Source organism: Capricornis sumatraensis, chromosome 14, assembly GCF_032405125.1.
Source record: "Capricornis sumatraensis isolate serow.1 chromosome 14, serow.2, whole genome shotgun sequence".
NCBI classification, from domain to species: domain Eukaryota; kingdom Metazoa; phylum Chordata; class Mammalia; order Artiodactyla; family Bovidae; genus Capricornis; species Capricornis sumatraensis.
Window position 1 is genome coordinate 49,146,292 of NC_091082.1, and position 23,050 is coordinate 49,169,341.

Here is a 23,050-nt window from a genome sequence, read left to right on the forward strand (position 1 = left end):
ATGGCAATGATAACTTTACAGGCAGTAATTCCTCCCATGGATAGATCACTTTCTCTCACCTAGTTACCATCATAACTTTATCCAGTCTTCACAGCTTCCCCCAAAACCAAGGAGGACAGTTCACGACCCTGTTTTACAAAAGTAGAAACTGAGACACAGTGAAAGAGACTTGCCAGAAGTCACTGAAACCTTGCAGCGTTGACACACTCACCCACTGGCAGGTTAATTATCACCTCTGCTAGTATGTGAAGGGGAGTGCTGGAAATCAGAGCTCCCAATTGCCTGCAAGCACCAGAGGAATTAACATGAGTGCTGGTGGCCAGGGCAAGGTGGGATGGGGTGGGGCTGAGCGGGGGAAGACTCCTGAGAGATGACCAGACGAGAGTGAGTGGGTGAGTTCAGGAGAGAAAAGCTGTGGCCTCTCTCAAAGGAAAACTTTGAGAAAAAGCAACTAAGCAGCATTTTGGGGGGTGGGCACTGGATGTGGGAAAAGTAGCGAGTGGGCTGGGAGTTAGGGGACCTGTGTTCCATCTCCAGGTCTGTCATTATCATTGTGTAACTTTCAACAAGTGAGTTAAGTATATACACTTTAGGTTCCCCCCTGTAAAATGGGTCTAATAAACCTTCCAGCTTTGGAAGACAGTTAGGAATTCCCACGAAATAAATGACTATGTGAAAGTGTTTTGATAAATTAGAAACCTTCTCCATACCCAAGGGGGAATCGTTTGTATAGTGTACCTGGAGACAAGGGAATGTAAATCAGGGCTTCTAAACATGGGCTCCAGGGATAGCATTCAGGAGATCTGCAAAGCTGGATTGAAAAAAATATATTTTCACTAAGTTCTAACTGAAATTCAGCCTTTCCTTCCATGATTAACTTTGGCATTTGCATCATTGTCAGTAATCACAGACACATTCATGACACGCCCAGTGGTGGCAAGCATCTTGAAATATTGTTCATGTTCATTATGGACTTTGAAATTATGGTAGTCATGAGATTTGCCTCTAGATTTCAGTATTTCATCTATTAATACGGAAGCACATGTGTTGCCAATCACAAATTTGTTTTAAAAAATCTATTCAAACCTTTAAAATTATGAATCATGTTTAACATACACATAAGTAGACCTAATAGTATAAAGAAACTCTGTGTGCCCTGGTAGCTCAGTGGTAAAGAATCTGCCTGCAGTGCAGGAGACCAGGGTTCGATCCCTGGGTTGGGAAGATCCCTTGGAGAAGGACATGGCAACCCACTCGAGTACTCTTGCCTGGAGAGTCACCATGGACAGAGGAGCCTGGCAAGCTACAGTCCATAGGTTCCCCCAGGGTTGGACACAACTGAAGTGACTAAGCAGCTGTGTGCCCATCATCAAGTCCAACAACCATCAACTGCTTCTCTCCCACTCACATTACCTTTTTCATAAATAATATTTTTGTGGGGCACATTTTTTGCAGTCCTATAATTTTGAAGCAAACCCAAGATATAATAATTTCATTTCATCTGTAGATATTTCTGTATGTACTTCTAAGGAGGTTACAACAAAAACCGTAACCACAATATGATAATCATATCCAAAATCCTCCAATAATTCCTTAAAATCATCAAAGACCCACTAAGATTAAAAAACAAAGATATCTCACAAATATAATAAATTTTGAAAATACTGTTTGTTTTAACCAGGATCCCATTAAGTTCTGCACAGTGAGACAGGTTACTTTTAACTCTCTTTTAACATATAAGCTTCCCTTTCTTCTCTCTCTGTTCTCGCAATTTATTCGTTGAAGAAATCTGGTGGTTTGCTCCAAACAGCTCCTTTCAGCCAGGACTTTGCTGGTTGCATCCACCCCCCCCTCCACCCCCCAGTGCTGCAGAAAAGCTCCACTGTGCTCTGCTCTTCTGTTAATTGGTAGTCAGATCTAGTCTTGATCAGATTCAACTTCAATTTTTCCTGGCAAGGTTACTTAATGGGAGCAGAACGCTCTTCCACCTGGGGGCATAGAATATCTAGTTCTCTCTTTCACCTTAGCAGCTGATTGTCTAGATCTGTCTGGGCATGGCTGACTCCAGCCATGAGCCAGGAAACATAGCATCTTGAAGAGGTTCCCAAGAACCAGACGGCCATTTCTCCATGGAGACAGCTTTCAATCGAGAATGGTGTTTGGAGAATGTAATCTGGGTGCTAGAAGCGCTCATTACAACAGGGTTTTTTGTTTGTTTGTCTGTTTTGCCAAAGTTGAACAAGGAAGTTAAAATCCCCGTGTTAGGTAGACACCCAGCCTTCGGAGCCTAAGAAATCACTGGCCGCCAGCATTTAGTTCTACTTAAACAGATTTGGTTGTGAGAGGAGCAGTTTGTCTAAGGGAGAGGAAAGTAAGTTACCCTCCCCAGTGGAGCAGGGCTAGACTGTGTTCAGTTCCCTTAGGCTCCCTGTGCTTGGTGTCCTGGTTCTCTACAAAAGAATATCAAAAGGCCCTGGGAAGGGGTAATCCCCACAACCCTGTTTCAGCCTCAGAGAGGCTCCCTGCACATGACCACAGGGAGGAGCCTGGAAAGCAAAGGAATGGAGCTCAAGGAGTGATCTTAGGGATGGATTCTCTCCCTCCTTTACTGGGGCAGACACGGCTGGTTTTCTTCTCCAGTATTCACTCTCTAAGATGATACCACTCTAATGGCAGAAAGTAGAGGAACTAAAGAGCCTCTTGATGAGACTGAAAGAGGAGAAAGAGTTAAAGAGCTGGCTTAAAACTCGACATTTAAAAAAACTAAGGTCGTGGCATCCTGTCTCATCATTTTATGGCATATAAAAGGGGGGAAAGCAGAAGCAGAGACAGACTATTTTCTTGGGCTCCAAAATCACTGCAGATGGTGATTGCAGCCATGAAATTAAAAGACGCTTGCTCCTTGGAAGAAAGCTATGACCAACCTAGACAGCATATTAAAAAGCAGAGACATTACTTTTCAACACAGGTCTGTCTGGTCAAAGCTATGGTTTTTCCAGTAGTCATATATGGATGTGAGAGTTGGACCATAAAGAAGGCTGATCCCCAAAGAACTGATGCTTTCAAATTGCGGTGGTGAAGACTCTTGAGAGTCCCTTGGGTTGCAGTGGCATCAAACTAGTCAATTCTAGAGGAAATCGTCCCTAAATATTCATTGGAAGGACTGTTGCTGAAGCTCCAATATTTCGGCCACCAGATGCAAAGAGCTGACTCACTGGAAAAACACCTTGATGCTGGGAAAGACTGAGGGCAGGAGGAGAAAGGGGAGCAGAGGACGACATGGTTTAACAGTACCACCAACTCAATCTGAGTTGAGTCATGAATCTGAGCAAATTCCTGGGAGATAGTGAAAGACATGGAGAAGGCAATGGCACCCTACTCCAGTACTCTTGCCTGGAAAATCCCATGGACAGAGGAACCTTGTAGGCTGCAGTCCATGGGGTCGCGAACAGTTGAACACGACTGAGCGACTTCACTTTCACTTTTCACTTTCATGCATTGGAGAAGGAAATGGCAACCCACTCCAGTGTTCTTGCCTGGAGAATCCCAGGGACGGGGGAGCCTGGTGGGCTGCCGTCTATGGGGTCACCCAAAGTCGGACACGACTGAAGAGACTTAGCAGCAGCAGTAGTGAAAGACAGGGAACCCTGGCATCCTGCAGTCATGGCAGGGGAAGGGGTCGAGTGGGAAGAGTGTCACAGAGTCAGACACCATTTAGCGACTGAACATTCCCTCTCTTTCTCCTGTGCGCGTGCTAGGCCGATTGGGTCATGTTGGACTCTTTGGGACCCTATGGACTTGTAGCCCACCAGGTTGCTCTGTTCATGGGATTCTCCACGCAAGACTACTGGAATGGGTTACCACGCCCTTCTTCAGGGGATTTTCGTGACCCAAGTATCCATCACGTGTCTCTTAAGTCTCCTGCATTTGCCGGCGTGTTTATTACCGCCAGCGCAAATCTCATGGCTGCCTAGGGGAAAGACTACGTTTCCCAGCCTACCTTGCAGCTAAGCTGTGAACAGGAAGCTCAGTTCTGGCCAATGAGATAGGTTAAAAAACTTACTTCCTGCCGTGTTTTGTTAAATCTGTTATAAGCACCATCAAAAAATTCTTTTTTGACGCCTAAATTTAAACAAATAGGTTTAAAATTTCGTCTCCCAGTTTTCAAACGAAACTATCTCATCATTAAAAACCCACAAATATACTACAGGAAAAGCAATGAGTTTACAGTTTTTAAAATTTAATTTTAAACGCACCCACATCTGTCTGTCCAGTACTCTTGCCGGGAAACTCTCATGGACGAAGGAGTGTCTGGTAGGCTGCAGTCCATGGGGTCGGTAGGAGTCGGACACGACTGAGAGAACTTCACTTTCACTTTTCTCTTTCATGCATTGGAGAAGGAAATGGCAACCCACTCCAGTGTATTGCCTGTAGTAATCCCAGGGACGGCAGAGCTTGGTGGGTTACCGTTTATGTGACTATACAGAGTCGGACACAACTAAAGCGACTTACCAGTAGTACTATATCGATCTGGGGATGCCTGGAAAAGCATAACCGACTGAATAACATAACTATTCTGCCTACGTAATTTTTTTGGCTCATTTTCCATTCCATAATCTATAGCCAAAACTAAACAGTAAAAAGTTCAGTCTATTTTTTTTAACACTGTAAGTAGCCTTGCAAAAGCAAGGCCTCAAAAAATTGAGTAAAAACTCAGAATTGTTCCTCTCCACGGAAATCTTTAGTAAAAGGCGAAAAATTTATACGATCTGAAGAGAAACCAGAGTATGCCTGACGTTCGGGGGCACGCATTGCTCAGGTAACTGTTACTCCTAACACAGTAAGAGTGATTATTTAACTTACAGAGCCATTCGCACCTTTCTTTTCTCAGACAATCCTATGAAAGTATTCTCACTTCTTGGGGAAAATAGTTCAAAGAAAAAGAAGAATATAGCCATTTTTAGATCGAAAAATTGTCCTAGGTGCAGTGCATTGTGGGTATGCAAATATGACTCTCAGTCGTCACGCCCCTGTTTCCGGAAATTCCTTAAATCGTTCATTCCTCTGGTGCGGGACAGAGACCACCACCAGAGGGCAGAGCCGAGGCGAGACTTAGAAGGTTAGAGACGTGAGCCTGATTCAGCTACAAAAAGACTGTTTTAGGTGTGAAGCGGGGGTGGGGTGGGGCATGCGCGTTCAGTCGTGTTCCATTCTACGACCCCGTGGATTGTACCCCGCCAGGCTTCTCTGTCCATAGAATATTTTCTGTTTATCACTTTTGCCAAGCAAAAGTATTTTAAAAATGGACCCAAATGATCAAATATAGAAAATCATACCTGGGGAAAAAGTGTACTTTATACAATGAAAGTAAAATCTGAAATCACATGAACAGCTGGCAATAGGCAATTAACTAAATTGTGGTAGGTCAATAAAATGCACCATTCTGAAGCCACTAAAATGTTTTTCTCCAAAGAATATATATGAATATATTTACCTTTTTTTTTCGGTTAAAAAGAAAGATATAAAAGTATATTCCAGTTAGGTAGGAAAAAGATGTGTGTGTGTATGAATGGCTTGAGAATAAACATTAAAATGTTAATAATAAACAATTTATTCCCAGCGATAAGTAAGCTGCTGCTGCTGCTGCTGCTAAGTCGCTTCAGTCGTGTCCGACTCTGTGCGACCCCATAGACGGCAGCCCACCAGGCTCCCCCATCCCTGGGATTCTCCAGGCAAGAGCACTGGAATGGTTTGCCATTTCCTTCTCCAATGCATGAAAGTGAAATGTGAAAGTGAAGTCGCTCAGTCCTGTCAGACTCTTCGCGCCCCCGTGGACTGCAGCCTACGAGGCTCCTCCGTCCATGGGATTTTCCAGGCAAGAGTACTGGAGTGGGTTGCCATTGCCTTCTCCGGTGATAAGTAAGAGTTGTTTTAATTAATTTTATTTTATTTTTGGCTGCGCTGAATCTTCATTGCTGCTCACGGGCTTTCCCTAGTTGCAGCAAGTGGGAGGCTGCCCTTCCTTGTAGTGTTTGGGCTTCTCGCTGTGGTGTCTTCTCTTGTTACAGAACACAGGCTTTAGGCTCAGGGGCTTCAGTACTTGCAGCACATGGGGGCTCAGTAGTTGCAACTCTGGGGCTCTAGAGTTTGGTCCTCCCTGGTGGCTCAGATGGTAAAGAATCCGCCTGCAATGCGGTAGACCTGAGTTCAATCCTTGGGGTGGGAAGATCCCCTGAAGGAGGGCATGACAACCCACTCCAGTATTCTTGCCTGGAGAATCTCCATGGACAGAAGAGTCTGGCCGACTACAGTCCATGGGCTTGCAAAGAGTCAGAGGTGACTAAGCACAGCACAACACAAGAGTGCAGGCTCAGTAGTGGTAACCCAATGGCTTAGCTGCCCCCTCGGCAAGTGAAATCTCAGACCAGGGATGGAACTGTCCCCTGCATTGGCAGGTGGATTCTTTACCACTGGACCACCAGGGAAGTCCAAGTTATTTTTATAATCAGGAAAAAAACCTGGTTAAGGGTGGGAAATCTGCAGAGTTCAAGTCTCTGGCCTGAACCTTGTGCTGTCGCTGTGGGGAGGGGAGAGGGGGCCGCTTCTTCTGCAGCTCCACCCTTGCTTCTCTTAGTCTGGCTCTGACCCTGGGCATCCAGGGAAAGGCGGCTTTCTCCCACTTCACTGCTTCCCCACTCCCTGCCCACCCCAGCTCCCACCTACTAACCCAGTTCACTTTCCATCACCCACACCGACAGAGCGGGCAGAACAAAAACCTCAAGGAATTTAAACCGCTTTGCCTTGGCTTGGGAGTACATGCTGTAACCCTGTAGTAGTTTCGTTTCCTATTTATATTTGGTTTACCCAGAGATAAGAGAATTCCTCTTCATTTCTCAGAAGATGGCTTAAGAGAGGGAGGGTCTAGTATTAGAAATTTGCTGCTGGGAGACTTCCCCAGTGGTTAAAAATCTGGAATCAGCAGGAGACGTGGGAGACACGGGTTTGATCCCTGGTCAGTGGAGCGAAGATCTCACGTGTCTCGGGGCTCTGCAACCACTGATCCACGTGCCACAGCTAGAGAGAAGCCCGCGTGCTGCAACGATCTTGAGGGCAACGACCTAAGACCCGATTCAGTAAAATAAGTAAATATTAGGGAAAAAAAAGAAATTTGCTGCTGGTAACTTCCCACCCTCAGATCAAGAGAGGATGAGTCGACACTCGGATGACCACGTGAGTGTTAATCATTCTGAGTTCTTTTAACTCTTTTAATCCTTAAACTAACCCTATGAGTTTGGTACCATTAGTACATCCTCACTTTACAAATGAGGAAACCGGCTTACAGTGGTGAAACCCCACAGGTGGTAAGTAGCAGAGCTGGATGTGAATCCAGGAGACTCCCAGAGTCCATCCCCTAACCATGACACTGCCCTCTCTCAATCGTAATCTACAGACTCCCATTTATTGAGCCGCTCCCATGGCGCATATCCTTTCCTTTCTTCTCACAACTTCATGGGATAAATGCTACCATCATTAGGGATTTGCAGATGAGGAAATGTCACTTGGTCAGGGCCATCACGTTGGATATAGTCCTGGATCTGTGACCTTTGCTGACTCTCATGAGGGCTCCTGACTTTTCCATACATCCTTGCCCTCCCTGGAAAATACTATAAAATCGTTAGCTTCTCCTTCTTCCGGGGCTCCCTGGCCTCACTGAAGTATCCAGCAGCCCATCCCTGGGCATCTCAGTGATGTTTTCCATCCTCAGGTGCCTCCTGTTCATCCCTGGAGCCAGTCAGATGTGGATTCTGGCCAGCTGCGTAGCTTCTCCAGTGACCTTGGTGGGGGCTGTCATCTTGAAACTGAGGACTGAAGAATAGCCTGGGCCAAAGGCCACTGGGGACTCGGTCCTGCAGGCCTGTTCTCTGAGCCTTGGTGATCTGCTTCCTCCAAGCAGAGCAGGTCCTCTGCTGCTGGGACCTCCTGGGCAATGCTGCGCTCTGGTTCTGGGCAGGTTGATGCCCAGAGGATGGAGGCCCTCTGTCAGGTGGAGTTGGGAGGGTGTGAGCCCACCATGTCTGGGGTGGGGGAAAATCAGACTTAGTCTGTGAGCAACAGGTGGTTATGGCAGCAGGGACTGTCTCCCTGCCCCCCCTGCACCGCCGCCCCCCCCCCCCCACTGCCAATGTGCCCTTGGCTCCTGACAGCTCCTGAGCCCAACTTGCCTTTCTCAAGCATCATTCCTGAGCTGCTTAAGCTCCTGGAAGACCCTGAAGGAATCCCTCACAGCTCTGGCTTGGTTGCTGTGGTGACCCTAATGTTCCTACTCTAGGCCTGGCAGCTGCTTCCAAGGTGGGGAGGAGCCCAGGTACCACAGTACCAACCACTTTGGCTATACTTTGGCAGTTTCTGAGCAACTTCAGGCTTCCTGGAGGGCAAAAGCCAACCCTTCCCTCCCCTGGCCCTGGTCTAGGGGCAGCCTTGCCTTCTTACTGTCAGCCTGAAAGCCAGCATGCTACTGGTGGCCAGCCTCCTTGGCCCCTTCACTCCAGATGGCTGGTGGCTATCTGTGTGGCTGAACTACAGTCACTCCATTTTGTCAGCTCCACCTTATTCATAGAACCACAGACCCATTTCTGCAAGACTGATCTTTCACTTACTCACCAGGAATGCATCTAGGTCAGATAAGCTCCTCACCAACTTTAATCCTTGTCTTTATCTGATAGGAAGCTGGAAGAATGCCTTTTACTGATGCAGATGGTTAATGGCCCTTAAGGAATAATGATCACATGATCCCCCGCGGAGGAGGAGGTGGGGTGGGGGGGGTGGGGGTGGGGAGGGAGGAATCGTTCCTGGGTCCTCCCTATGCAGACATGTTTCTATTTTTAGATGTTTATTTTTATTTATTTTAGACATGGTTCTCTTTTTAGCTTTGGCCTCTTCTAATCCCCCTGTACCCCTTTTGTTGGTGCAAAGTGTAGCTACAAATGCCTCCAGGTAATCTGCCTGGGTGTCAGTTACCTACAATACACGTCATAATTGCACTTTATGGAGTTGCCTGCTCTGTTTTTCAGTCTCCAAGTTCCTCTTCAGTTCAGAGGATGTTATTCAACACCCCCTCTGCGGTGGGCCTACTTTTTCTTCTACTTGTGTCGCTTCTAGATTTCTATGTTTGAGTTCATTAATTCTCCCTTCCATATGGTCTGCTCTGTTTAAATGGCTTTCCAACGCTTTCTTCATCTCTGATGCTTTCTAATGCATTCTTTATCTCATTTATTGAGCTCTTCAACTCCAGTATTTCTGTTTGGTTCTCTTACAGCATTTCAATCTCTCTCTTTTCTTTTTACTTTTTCGGCCGCACCACACTACTGGTGGGATTTTAGTTCCCCAATCAGGGATTGAACTTCTCACCTGCAGTGGAAGGGTAGTCTTAACCACTGGACTGCCAAGGAACTCCCATAAAGCTTTTTTTAAAAATAGCACTCTAACAATTGCACAGATTAGAAATTAGAGGGCTTTCTTTTGTTTTACTGGAGAAGGAAATGGTGACCCACTCCAGTATTCTTGCCTGGAGAATCCCATGGATGGAGGAGCCTGGTAGGCTACAGTCCAAGGGGTTGCAAAGAGTCGGACACGACTGAGCGACTTCACTTTCTTTCTTTTGTTTTACAGTAGGTGGCGCTATCGGAGAAGGCAATGGCAACCCAATCCCGTACTCTTGCCTGGAAAATCCCATGGACGGAGGAGCCTGGTGGGCTGCAGTCCATGGGGTCGCTAAGAGTCGGACACGACTGAGCGACTTCCCTTTCACTTCTCACTTTCATGCATTGGAGAAGGAAATGGCAATCCACTCCAGTGTTCTTGCTTGGAGAATCCCAGGGATGGGGGAGCCTGGTGGGCTGCCGTCTATGGGGTCACAGAGTCGGACACGACTGAAGCGACTTAGTAGCAGCAGCAGGTGGCGCTATAGCACTTTTATTTGATTTTTTTTAGTTTTGTTAGCTGCTCTCCCTCGGGCTTCTGTGGTTGCTCAGCTGGTAAAGAATCTGCCCGCAATGCGGGAGACCTGGGTTCGATTCCTGGGTTGTGAAGATGCCCTGGCGAAGGGAAAGGCTACCCACTCCGGTATTCTGGCCTGGAGAATTCCATGGCCTGTATAGTCCATGGGGTCGCAAAGAGTCAGACACGACTGAGCGACTTTCACTCACTTCACTCTCTCAGATCATATTTGAGAGTCAGCACTTTCCATCCTCCACTGCCTCTGTATCCAGCGCCATCATTATCACTGCTGGTGCCTCCAGAGGCTACTGGTGCCTTGCTGCTGCTGGTGTCACTGGCATCACTGGGACACGGGATGGTGGGCATTGAGTCAGGCTCCACTGCATTTGAAAGGGGAAGGATGGGGGGGAACCCAGATTGTGGGTGCGTATACCTCGTCATGCATATGTCTAGGGCTTCCCTGGTGGCTCAAAATCTGCCTGCAATACAAGATCTGCCTGTAATGGAGGAGACCTGGGTTTGATCCCTGGGTCAGGAAGATCATCTGGAGACGGAAATGGCTACCCACTGCAGTATTCTTGCCTGGAGAATTCCATGGACAAAGGAGCCCGAGGTCACAAAGAGTCAGACATCACTGAGTGGCTAACACACACACACACGCACACACACACCCCTTGTCATATAGTCAGGTTTAAGCTTCACCTCTAGGGGTGGGGGCAAGGGGACCAGAGTCGTGGATGCCTCTACAGCTGGAGGTATGCCACGGGAGTTGCCATATAGGGCCAGGAGGCGGGAGTTGTGTATACCACCCCCCCACCCCCCCCACCCCCACCCCCCCACCGCCCCCCCCGCTGCTCCTGGATTCTCTGGGGCTGCAGATTCAGCCGTCCCAACTGGGAGTCTGGGATGGCAGGTGCCACCTCTACCGTTCCCCTAGTTCCACCTCCTCTGTGTGCTCCAGTTCATCCCTGTTAGATGTACAAATGTGTGGAAATCTCAGGTGAGTTGGGCAGAGACATCTCTGCTGAGCTGTGAATGTTTTACTTGTTGTACATTGAAGGCGAGAGACAAAGAGTGCATCTCACTCCATCATGCTGCTGATGCCACTTCTATCTTGGTCTTATTTTATACAAAGAATAAATTCTACGAATCATAGCAAGTCCCTCCTATTTTCCCACCTTTGGTCAACTGGTAGTTTTGTCCATTTTTTTTAGCATGAGACGGAATACTTTACTGATAGAGGTAATTTTTTTTTCCCCAGGGGTTATTTCACTTGGCCCTTGATAGTAACCTTTGGAAAGCCCTGGAATATTGACAATATGGTTGCTGAGAATGGCTTTTAATTATTTTGATTGCTTGGTTAAAGGACTCTGAGCATTTGCTGAATTGAAACGGAACTTCTCTCAGCAGTGGCAGCCACAGCCTTCCTGAAGACTGGAGTACCAAAACAACAGGAGAAGGACTTCAGAAATGGTCCCAGCTCTCCAGACAAGAAATGGGATGAGCCTGGACCAGGAATTACAAGCCTTCACAGACTTAGAGGCAATGACTGTCACCTGGGGTAAATGGGCCCTCTCTGAGAGTCACACTCATAGTTTAGGTCCAGATGCTGTGAAAGTGCTGCACGCAATATGTCAGCAAAGTTGGAAAACTCAGCAGTGGCCACAGGACTGGAAAAGGTCACTTTTCATTCCAATCCCAAAGAAAGGCAGTGCCAAAGAATGCTCAAACTACCGCACAATTGTACTCATCTCACATGCTAGCAAAGTAAGGCTCAAAATTCTCCAAGCCAGGCTTTAGCAATATGTGAACCATGAACTTCCAGATGTTCAAGCTGGTTTTAGAAAAGGTAGAAGAACCAGAGATCAAACTGCCAACATCTGTTGGATCATGGAAAAAGCAAAAGAGTTCCAGAAAAACTTCTATTTCTGCTTTATTGACTATGCCAAAACATTTGACTGTGTGGATCACAATAAGCTGTGGAAAATTCTGAAAGAGATGGGAATACCAAACCACCTGACCTGCCTCTTGAGAAATCTGTATACAGGTCAGGAAGCAACAGTTAGAACTGGACATGGAATAGCAGACTGGTTCCAAATAGGAAAAGGAGTACGTCAAGTCTGTATATTGTCACCCTGCTTATTTAACTTATATGCAGAGTACATCATGAGAAACACTGGGCTGGAGGAAGCACAAGCTGGAATCGAGATTGCCGGGAGAAATATCAGTAACTTCAGATATGCAGATAACACCACCCTTATGGCAGAAAGTGAAGAAGAACTAAAGAGCCTCTTGATGCAAGTGAAAGAGGAGAGTGGAAAAGTTGGCTTAAAGCTCAACATTCAGAAAACTAAGATCATGGCATCCGGTCCCATCACTTCATGGCAAATAGATGGGGAAACAGTGGAAACAGTGGCTGACTTTATTTTTCTGGGCTCCAAAATCACGGCAGATGGTGATTGCAGCCATGAAATTAAAAGATGCTTGTTCCTTGGAAGGAAAGTTATGACCAACCTAGACAGCATATTTAAAAGCAGAGACATTACTTTGCCCACAAAGGTCTGTCTAGTCAAGGCTATGGTTTTTCCTGTGGTCATGTATGGATGTGAGAGTTGGACTATAAAGAAAACTGAGCGTCGAAGAATTGATGCTTTTGAACTGTGGTGTTGGAGAAGACTCTTGAGAGTCCCTTGGACTACAAGGCGATCCAATCAGTCCATTCTAAAGGAAATCAGTCCTGGGTGTTCATTGGAAGGACTGATGCTGAAGGTGAAACTCCAATACTTATGGACAGGGAGGCCTGGTGTGCTGTGGTTCATGGGGTTGCAAAGAGTTTGACATGACTGAGTGACTGAACTGAACTGAACTGAACTGATCAAGGCTATGAAGAAAGAGGGACCCAGTGTTCCTATTTCTCATTTTTCCAGAGAAGCTATAAATTTAGAATTTGATTTAAAATTTCCAGCACTTAAAAAAAATTGAGAATTAATTCAAAACTAAAAAGTAAGACCAGATACATCTGTAGTCAGCATTTAATCAGTGGGCTGCCAGCAGCATACCCAGAGGCATAACTAACTGAATGATAATAATGACATTAGCTAGCATTTATGTGCACTTGCTCTAAGCTAGGTGCTGATGCTTTATGATCCTTTAATCCCCCTGCCAACCTTATGAGGCAGATGGAGAGAGGTTGTTCAATATATTTAATGTCAGACAATATAAAATAGAAATGACAAACTTGAATCTAGTCAGGTCTAGAATCTTACAGATCTGAGGTCCAGTCTACAAGAAGCTTAGAGGATACAGGAACAAATTAAATTTGGAGGGAGAAATACCTACCATGAGGGAAAAATTCAGACAAATTCTTGATGAGGACATTCCTTAGGATAATGATCCAGTCCTTCAAAAATTACACACACACACACACACACACACACACACACACAGTGTTGGGAAGCAAAGCTGTTCAGATTAAAAGGGACAAAAGAAACCCCATAATGACAAAATGCAATATGAGGGTCCTTTTTGGATCTTGATTTGAACTGCTGCTGCTAAGTCACTTCAGTCGTGTCCGACTCTGTGTGACCCCATAGACGGCAGCCCACCAGGCTCCCCTGTCCCTGGGATTCTCCAAGCAAGAATACTGGAGTGGGTTGCCATTTCCCTCTCCAATGCGTGAAAGTGAAGTCACTCAGTTGTGTCCTACTCCCAGTGACCCCATGGACTGCAGCCTACCAGGCTCCTCCACCCATGCAATTTTCCAGGCAAGAGTACTGAAGTGGGTTGCCATTGCCTTCTCTATGATTTGAGCTAGTTAATGGTAAAAAGTCATTTTGGAGATAACTGGGGACTTATCAAAAAAAAAAAAAAAAAGAGCCTAGAAGACACTTTAAAGTGTTGAAAGAAAAAAAGTTGTGAATGCAAAATTCTGTATCCAGCTAAGATATCCTTCAACTATGGGGGTGAAATAAAGACTATTTCAGACACACAAGAAAAGAGTTGAGAAAAATCTTTCTCTAGCAGAACTGCATGACAAGATGTGCTAAAGGAAGTACTTCAAACTGAAAGGAATGACTTGGACACTGATGTTCATGGAAGAATGCACCAGAAAAGGTAAGCATAGGGCCAAACAGAAAACTATCTTTCATGACCTTAATTTGTTAAAAAGGCAATTGTTTAAAACAAAACTAGTGATTTTGTTTTTGGGAGTTTGTAACATATTTAGAAGTGAAATATATAAAACTGAGAGCACAAAGGAAGAGGTTAAATGGAATTATACTGTCTTAAAGTATTTACCTTTTACCTAAAGTACTAAAATATTAATTCTAGGTACACTCTGGGAAATCAATAATGCATAATAGATTCACTAGAGCAATATAAAAAGGTATAGCTAAAAAATAGTAAAAGAAATAAAGTGGAATATAAAATTATTCAATTAGCCTAAAAGAAGTCAAGGAAAGAGTAACAAAGAAGTAGACTAAATAGAAAACAAATAGTAAGATGCTATACTTAAACCCAACCATATCAGGGATCACATTAAATTTAAATGAATGAAATCTTCCAAGGAAAGGCCAGAGGTTATCCAATAGGATGAAGACAATAAAACTCAGCTTGTTGCTGCTGTAAGTAATACATTTTAAATGTAAGGACTCAGATAGTTGAAACTAAAAGGATGGAAAATTATGCATTAGTAGGTATTATAAGGAGAAGGCAATGGCACCCCACTCCAGTACTCTTGCCTGGAAAATCCTATGGACAGAGGAGCCTGGAAGGCTGCAGTCCATGGGGTCGCTGAGGGCCGGATACGACTGAGTGGCTTCACTTTCACTTTTCACTTTCATGCATTGGAGAAGGAAATGGCAACCCACTCCAATGTTCTTGCCTGGAGAATCCCAGGGACAAGGGAGCCTGGTGGGCTGCCGTCTATGGGGTCACACAGAGTTGGACATGACTGAAGTGACTTAGCAGGTATTATAAAGTTTGTATGATTGTAGTAATATGAAGCAATGTATATTTTAGGGCATGGAATGTTATCAGAGATAAGTGAGATATTTCATAATGATAAAAGTGTCAGTTTATTAGGAAGGCGTAACAATCCTAATGATTATTTAATAATAGACTTTCAAAGTGCAATGAAGCAAAAACTGACAGAATTAAAAGAAGAACACTAAAATCTTAGAGAATATGTTGTCTGACCCCAAGAGAATTAAATTTGAATCTAGAAAAGCCCTAAATATTTGATAATTAAACAATATCCTTCTAAACAACCCACGGTCCAAAGAAGAAATCAAGAGGGAAATTAGGAATTATTTAGCAGTCTCAATGCTAATAAAATTAACACATCAAATGTGGGATGAAGGGCTTCCCTGGTGGCTCAGTGGTAAAGAATCTACCTGCCAATGCAGGAGACACAGGTTTGATCGCTGGCCCAGGAAGATCCCACAGGCCATGGAGCAACTAAGCCCATGAGCCACAGATACTAGGCCTGTGTTCTAGACCCTGGGAGTTGTAATATAACCACCGCATCCTGCACGCCTAGAGCCCTTGCTTTTCAACAAGAGAAGCCACTGCAATGACAAGTCTGCACACCACGACTCCAGAGGAGCCCCTGCTCACCACAACTAGAGAAAGCCTGTGCAGCAGTGAGGACCCAGCACAGTCAATAAATAAATAATAATTAATAAAAAACAATGTAACAACTATACGGCAGAGTCACCAGTCAGAACTGACACCGGCTGCGCCAGCTAGGGAATAAGGAGACCTGGGTAGGTGCTGTTACAACCTCTATATCACAGGCAGAGAATGTGGGGCTCAGAGAAGTCAGGTAACTGGTCAAGATCACAGTGCTGGTTGGTGAGGACCAGGACTGGCAGTCTGGCTCGAGAGGCTGCCTCCTGACCATGCCATCATGCTTCCTCCTTTGTGGCTTGGACAGCAGAAAGCGGTCAGCAGGACTGGGTCATGGGGCCCTCCATCTAGACAGAGACTAGTGTGGATGCCTCTGGGTATGAACCTTCCTTCTTCACTGGTCACAGCCACGGTCAATGAGACCCAGTGTGTAGTGTGTAGGCGCATGATTTGACACAAAAGACACACTTGAGAGATGTTAGCTGTGGAGAACAGCCTGGATCTCTTCCCTTTCCTCCCTGGGGCTTAGCTGCTTGCTTCTCCCGGGTTCCTGGGGCCAATCACCCCAGCGTCCTGCTCAGTGAATGCTGTAGACACTCAGGCTGGGAGAAGAAAGATAGGGGAGGTTTATGGCGGCAGCGGCCACAGGCTCATTAATAGTCATGACTGTTGTGAAAATTTCAGGCTGATCAGAAGTAGAGTTGACATGAGTCTCCAGCTGGCCTCTCCAATCATCTCTTTGGACTTAAACAGCCAGGGCATTGTGCAGAAAATTGCCTAAAATTGCCTTGTTTCCATGATACAGCAATTATCTAGCCTTCCTCCTAGCCTGGCCCTCAGCAGCTGACATGCCTCCATCCAGCCATCTGTATTTGCAACGTCAGGTGTATTTTGAGCGCCAGATGCAGCTTTCTAAGTTTCTGGCAGGAGGAACCCATACACATTTATAGGGTCAAGTATAGGACTAATCTCCTGAGAAGCAGTCTTGCCCTGCTCCCTGCTGTCCATCATACCTCCCCAACCCCAGTTTCCTCAGTGGCCAGGGATGACGAGTTCTGGGGATGCAGGGTCCACTCGAGATGCTGCTACTGTATCTCCAGCAGGTGGCGCTGAAGGCTCTCTGTTCACCTGCTCATTTGGCTCTCAGTTTGGGAAGAAGCAGGCCCGCCAGGTGGTAGGAACACAGAGCAGTGGCTCTGTCCAAGGCCCGCCGACTAGGGAAACTCACAAGAGATTTTAGGGACTTCCCTGGTGGTCCACGGGCTAAGACTCCATGCCCCCAAGTGCAGGAGGCCCAGGTTTGATCCCTGGTCAGGAAACAAGTTCCCACATGCCACGATTAAAAGATCCCATGTGCCTCAACACGGCCAAATAAATTAATAAAATAAATATAAAATGAGATAGATCTTAGTTCTTTTGTGGGAGTTCCTAGACAGTTCAGAAGGCCCCATCTCTCTTCTGGTCTGGGATCAGCTGCACAGTAGTCAAAACCAATCTCACTCTGTCTTCCCTGAGAGTCATGCCTGGTGCCTTGAAAGGGCAGAGACCTTGTAGCTACATAGACCTCAGTTCAAATCCCAGTTCTGATTTTATGGGCTATGTGACTGTGGGCAACTTGCTTCACCTTTCTGAGCCTCAGTTTTCTCCAGTAAAATGGGGGTGTGTGCGTGCTAAGTCCCTTCAGTCGTGTCCAACTCTCTGCGACCCTGTGGACCATAGCCAGCCAGACTCCCCTGTCCATGGGATTCTCCAGGCAAGAATACTGGAGTGGGTTGCCATGCTCCCCTCCAGGGCATCTTCCCAACCCAGAGATCAAACCCACGTCTCTTACATCTCCTGCATTGACAGGCAGGTTCTTAACCACTAGCACCACCTGGGAAGCCCAGAATGGAGGTTATGTTCAGGTTAGTGGCAGGATTAAATGGGTCAGGATGCAAAAGCACCACATCCTAATAAGCGGTCAGCTGGTCCTCTCTCCATTCCTAGGCCTTGTGTTGGTGGCCCTTGAGCAGCCAGAGCCCAGCATGGGGCCTATATTTCTTGCTACTCTATGCTGTTCCCTGAGCAAGGATAGAATTGAGCTCCTGGTAAGGTGGAACGGAGGGGCCAAGCAAGGGAAGTCCCAGAAACTGCTTCCTCAAGCCCACTACTGGCCACACTCATGTCTGTCCCCACTCTGGGAGACCTGGGTGCATCACCCTGATTTTCCAATAACTTTTCCATACCTTTTTTTTTTGGTCATGCAGCATGCTGGATCTTAGTTCCCAGACCAGGGATCCAATCTGTGACTCCTGTGGTGGAAACACAGAGTCTTAACCCCTGGACCACCAGGGAAGTCCCATTCAATAACTCTTGCTTCTCTCACAGCAAGTTGGAGGGAAAAACTCTACTTAAAAAATCATTGCTTTCTAGAAAAAAAAAAACCTTGATGTTTTAAGGCAAACATCATAGTGGTAATATATGAAGTTAAAAGATGAGGGATTTCTGAAAAAACAACAGTCCTAGAGATGGGGGTTCAGTTCCACTCCCTTGAAAAGGCTGCGTTTGGCCCACTGGTAAACTATGGGGCTTGGGGCTTGCTTCTGAGCAGGGGCAGCAGAATGTCCGGGGCCAGTCAGAGTTCCATCCACTTGGGACAGACGTTTGCCTGCCCGGGGAAGAGCAGTGAGTGGTTACACTAGGGAGGATGGGCAGAGAGCCAGGGAAACTGCTAGACAGGTGTTTCAGAGGAATATCTATGCCTTGGGTGTTCTGAGGCTGGAGTCTCCCGCATCGATGGGTTGAATTGGTGGGATTCCAAGTAGCTTCTCTGGGGTCTCCTTTCGGACATCAGTAATGGCATCTGGTCTCGAAGGCAGGATTCACAGCAAGCTTTCTGCCTGCTGTAGAGGACAGATGAGTCCAGTGGGAGACATCGGGACCTCAGAGCTGTGGGACCCCAAGAGGCAGGCGAGCCCCAGTGATGGAAGGACCCTTTGGAGGCTGAGGAGCCAGGGCTGGTCCGACACAGGGAATGCACAAGTTGGGAGGTGGCCTCGAAAGTGAGGCAGGTCTCAGCCCGGAGCCCCTGGGATTGACACTGGAATCTGCCCATCATGGACGCCCTGTCCATCACCTGACCTTCTCGTCTGCATTCCTCTGGCCAGACGGGGAGGGTGGGGACTGGTTTTGGAGCTGCAAAAAATCTGCGTGTCACATGGCGCATCAGCACCTCGGCCACCTTATCTCCACCCTTAGCTTTTCTCGGGGTGCTGAGAACAGGCAGCCGGAAGTTCAGGTGACCCAGTGGGGTCAGCTCTGCCGGTGCGAAAGTGCAGGCAGTGGCCCCCATTTCTACGGGCAGCCCCACTACCTTCCCTTAGTACACAGACTTCACCCTCTGGGAATCAGAGACCTGAGTCGAAGTGTCTGCTTTGCCACTTGGTTCTTGGGCCTTGGTTTCCCTAATCTGTCAGGTCGGCACAACAGATGTTTCTAGGCTGCTCCCAGGCTTGGGGTGACAATTACACCAGACAATGTACTTTGTAAATAAGAAGAGCATAATTTCACAGCAAAGCCTGTCTCCCCAGACCTCTCCAGGGCTGCAGACACCTTTTGTTAGAAACTTTCAGTGGTAATAATGGTAATGACAATAATAATTTCTTATCATTACTAATGGGCTTCCCTGGTGGCTCAGATGGTAAAGAATCTGCCTGCAATGCGGGAGACCCAGGTTTGATCCCTGGGTTGGGAAGCTCCCCGGGAGAAGGGCATGGCAACCCATGCCAGTATTCTTGCCTTGGAAAGTCCTGTGGACAGAGGAGCCTGACGGGCAATAGTCCATGGGGTCGAAAAGAGTGGGACATGACTGAGCGACTAACACTTCCAGGGGATCATTACAAATAAATACTAATAATATAGTAAAATAAATGTAATAATAATTTGTACACTACCATGTGTAGAATACATAGCTACTGAGAAACTGCTGTAACACAGAGAGCTCAGCTTAGTGCTCTGTGACAACCTAGAGGGGTGGGAGGGAGACCAGGAGGGAGGGGAATATATATACGTATACTAACACAACACTGTAAAGCAATTATCCTCCAATTAAAAATAAATAAAATATAATACCTTATCACATGCTATTTATTAATGATATAATAAATATAAAACAATTTACTGGTATTATGTTGGCCAAGATTTTTAAAAATCAGATTTTTCAGAAGACTTTGAATTTACTTCCTCATCTGAAAACAGAGCTTGTTATTGTTGTTGCTCAGTCACCAAGTCATGTCCGACTCTTCGTGACCCCATGGACTGCCAGTGCCAGGGTTTCCTGTCCCTTACCATCTCCCAGTGTTTACCCAAGTTCATGTCCATTGAATTGGTGATGCCATCCAACCATCTCATCCTCTGTCACCCTCTTCTCCTCTTGTCCTCAATCTTTCCCAGCATCAGGGTCTTTTCCAACGAGTTGGCTCTTTGCATCAGGATGATAGAGGTGTTCGCCCCCAAGACGGCACTCAGGCGCACTGAGCTTCTTCTTCAGACAAGGCCCCCACCGTCCTCCACATGCCCTGTTACATCCTCAGCACCTAGCTCAAAGGTCAGGTCTTGTTTGTCACCTGGCTTGCTACGTTCGCTCCTTATATCACCCACTTACAAGTGTTTGATCGTTAGTCCCTCTGGCCATTTCAAAGTCTGGCACATGAGCAACAGCCGCCTTCTTCCATTGCCCCCTGCAATTGTGTCCACCTGCCAGGCCCTAGCCCTGACTCTGGAGGTGGCAGCATGTAAGGAGAGTTGTTGGTTTCAGAAAGGTGACTCTTTATCCACTCAGGCAATAATTGTATTTCCTGTTCTGACAGTCAAAGGCTGCTTGGACAAAGCCAGATGGTGTGGGGTTTGAAGGTGCTTCCCACTTCCCAAGGCCCTGACGTGCTCTCCTGGGTGGAAGCAGCTCATCTTGCCTGACTCACTGCACTGCTCTTCCCTCCACCCAACCCTGGTCACTGCTGAGCCTGGTCAGCAGGCGGGCGGGAGCCCGTGGAGGGAGCCGGGCTTCGGGGCCCCAGGAGGGAGCTGCTGCCACTCACAGACACCCGTGGGTGTGGGGTTTGGGCTCTGACTGCAGCAAGAGGAGGCCAGGGAAGGCCACTCTGGCTTTTCTCCTTTGATGTGTCCAGTTTCTAGCAGGATGATAGGTCCCCAGGGGCGTGTCCCTGGATGCCTGGTGAATCATGCTTCCTGGCCACCCATCATTCAGCCTGCTGGTGGCCGCTGTAGGAAGCTTTTCTGCAGATGAGCACATGGGCCTTTAGGGAGTGGGCTGTTGGTGAAAACATCCCGGCCCAGATGCACACACCCAGCGATTACTGGGACCACCTTGTTTGTCCGGATGCGGCTAACACATCTGTAGCTCTTAGTGGAGCTGCAGCCTCCTTCGGGAAACGCCCTGTTCTTCTTAGAATTTGGAGGTTGAATCTTCATCCACCACCAGTGTGCTGTGTGACTTCTCACAGGCAAGATGACCTCTCTGGCTCGCGTAGGAAGCCTAGGAGAATCTGAATGGAGTACTCCACGGAAGGGCCTGGGACAAAGGCAGGGGAGAGAGGGCTGTTTTGAGGGTCCAAGGAGGTGTTTGGGTGGAGATGTCATGTAAACAATGAAGCAGAGAGCTGGAGGTCAGATCTCCTGAGTTCCAATCTCAGGTGCACCCCCCTAACTTGGCTCCATACCTTGGGGACAGTAACAGTACCTACCTCATAGGGTGGTTGAGAGGATTAAATGACATCGTGCGTGAGAAGCACTTGACACCCTAGTAAGTGCTCAGAAAATACTACTACTAAGAGTTATTGATACAAGGATGGCACAGAACATACGGAATGAAAAACAGAAGCTCTGCTGTGTCAAGGTGTCTGCTGACCCACTGTTCCCACAGGCAGAGGCTGGGGCCCAGCAGGCTTGATTTCCAGGGGGCTGGGGACCTGAGCTTGGGCCCCATAGGCCTGTGACATGCCTGAGCACAGTCAGTGGACAGGGAGAGGGCAGTGGGGAGCTCCGTGGGACCCCTGGCCTGGTGGGCGCTGAGATGCCCTCCCCAGTAGAGCCCTCTGGGTCGGGTCACCAGAAACAGACTACAGAGACACGAGTCCCTCTACCAAGACCCATACAAGGCCGTGGGCCCGCGCTCACCAGCCCGGATCACGGGGATGCAGGGGGTTCACCTTCTCCAAGGAAGGGGCAGGGCCGGGAGGGAAAACAGGGAGCTATTTCAGGAAGGTGTCGAAGGCTGGGACACTAAAATTAGACCCTTGGTTCCTAAAAAGATATTGGCGCCATCCAAGGCCTTGGAGAGGGGCTCTCCAGCGCGGAATGTGACCTCAGGAGGGGCTCCGCGGGCCTGGGCAGTGAGGTCAGTCCGCGGGACCAATGGCACCGCCCGATGGCTGGTGGTCACGGGCACCTCTCCCCAACCCACCCCGCCTGCAAAATTCTGGAGCTGGTTCCAGCTGCTTCCTGTCTGCACCCAGCGCACGCGCGGGAAGGCGAGGGGGCAAAACCGCCCCGTCCCGGCGCCACCTGGCTGCATTTTTCCTTTTTTGACTGTCTCTTTGCCTCCAGTGCATTCTTTCTGTTCCATCCTGGGGGTGTGTGTTGAGGGGAGCGTATTGGGGAGTGCTCAGAAGTGACCGTCTTTGAGCTGGGGCTCCCAGGCCTGGACTGGGAGTATGAGCCAATGCAGGGCCTGGGCCTGCAGGTCAGGGAAGCCCATACTCTGAGCTTTCTTTCCTTGTCTCCTCCCTCGGTCCTGAGGCTTCACTCCAACCCTAAGTGATATGGCTGCTAAACAAGCCAGGGATGGATTCTAGTGGGCCCCAGGCTCTGAGATGGCTTCTCTCACCCCCTCCCCAGTGCCCTGGCCTGGGATACAGGACTTTGTCACCTGCATTTGCTCTTGTCCCAAGCTGTTTTCTAGGGCAGGGAAGGTGGCAGATTAGATCTTATCTCAACACCTGTCTGAATTCCTTTAACAATTGCTCGTGGTTCTTGCCCTATCCCAGGTGGCATAGAAGTAAAGAATCTGCCTGCCAGTGCAGGAGACACAAGAGATGCGATCCCTTGGAGGAGGAACCCACTCCAGTATTCTTGCCTGGAAAATCCCTTGGACAGCTGAGCCTGGCGGGCTACAGTCTGTGGGGTTGCAAAGAGTCAGACTGAGCAACGGAGCACACACACACACATTTCTTGGCATACAGTCTAGAAGGCCCACAAGGTCCAGCCCCACCTACCTCTCACCCCATACCCAACCTCACAGCCTCTTTCCCGTTCTCCAACTCCCTGAGTTCCTTCCATGGGGCCTGCCACCGGCTCATCTCTCCTCCTTGCCCCACTAAGCCTCAAGCATTCCATTTCAACGTTACTTCCTCAGAAAAGCCGGACACTA

The 23,050-nt window shown here is 47.6% G+C and overlaps 1 non-coding gene across 1 annotated transcript; it reads right to left on the bottom strand.

Annotated features, from left to right (window-relative positions):
* Window positions 1–4,673: 4,673 nt before the first annotated feature.
* On the bottom strand, window positions 4,674–4,789 carry LOC138090920 (U5 spliceosomal RNA). Its single transcript, XR_011145893.1, has one exon. It is a non-coding gene; the product is annotated as a U5 spliceosomal RNA (small nuclear RNA).
* Window positions 4,790–23,050: the final 18,261 nt, after the last annotated feature.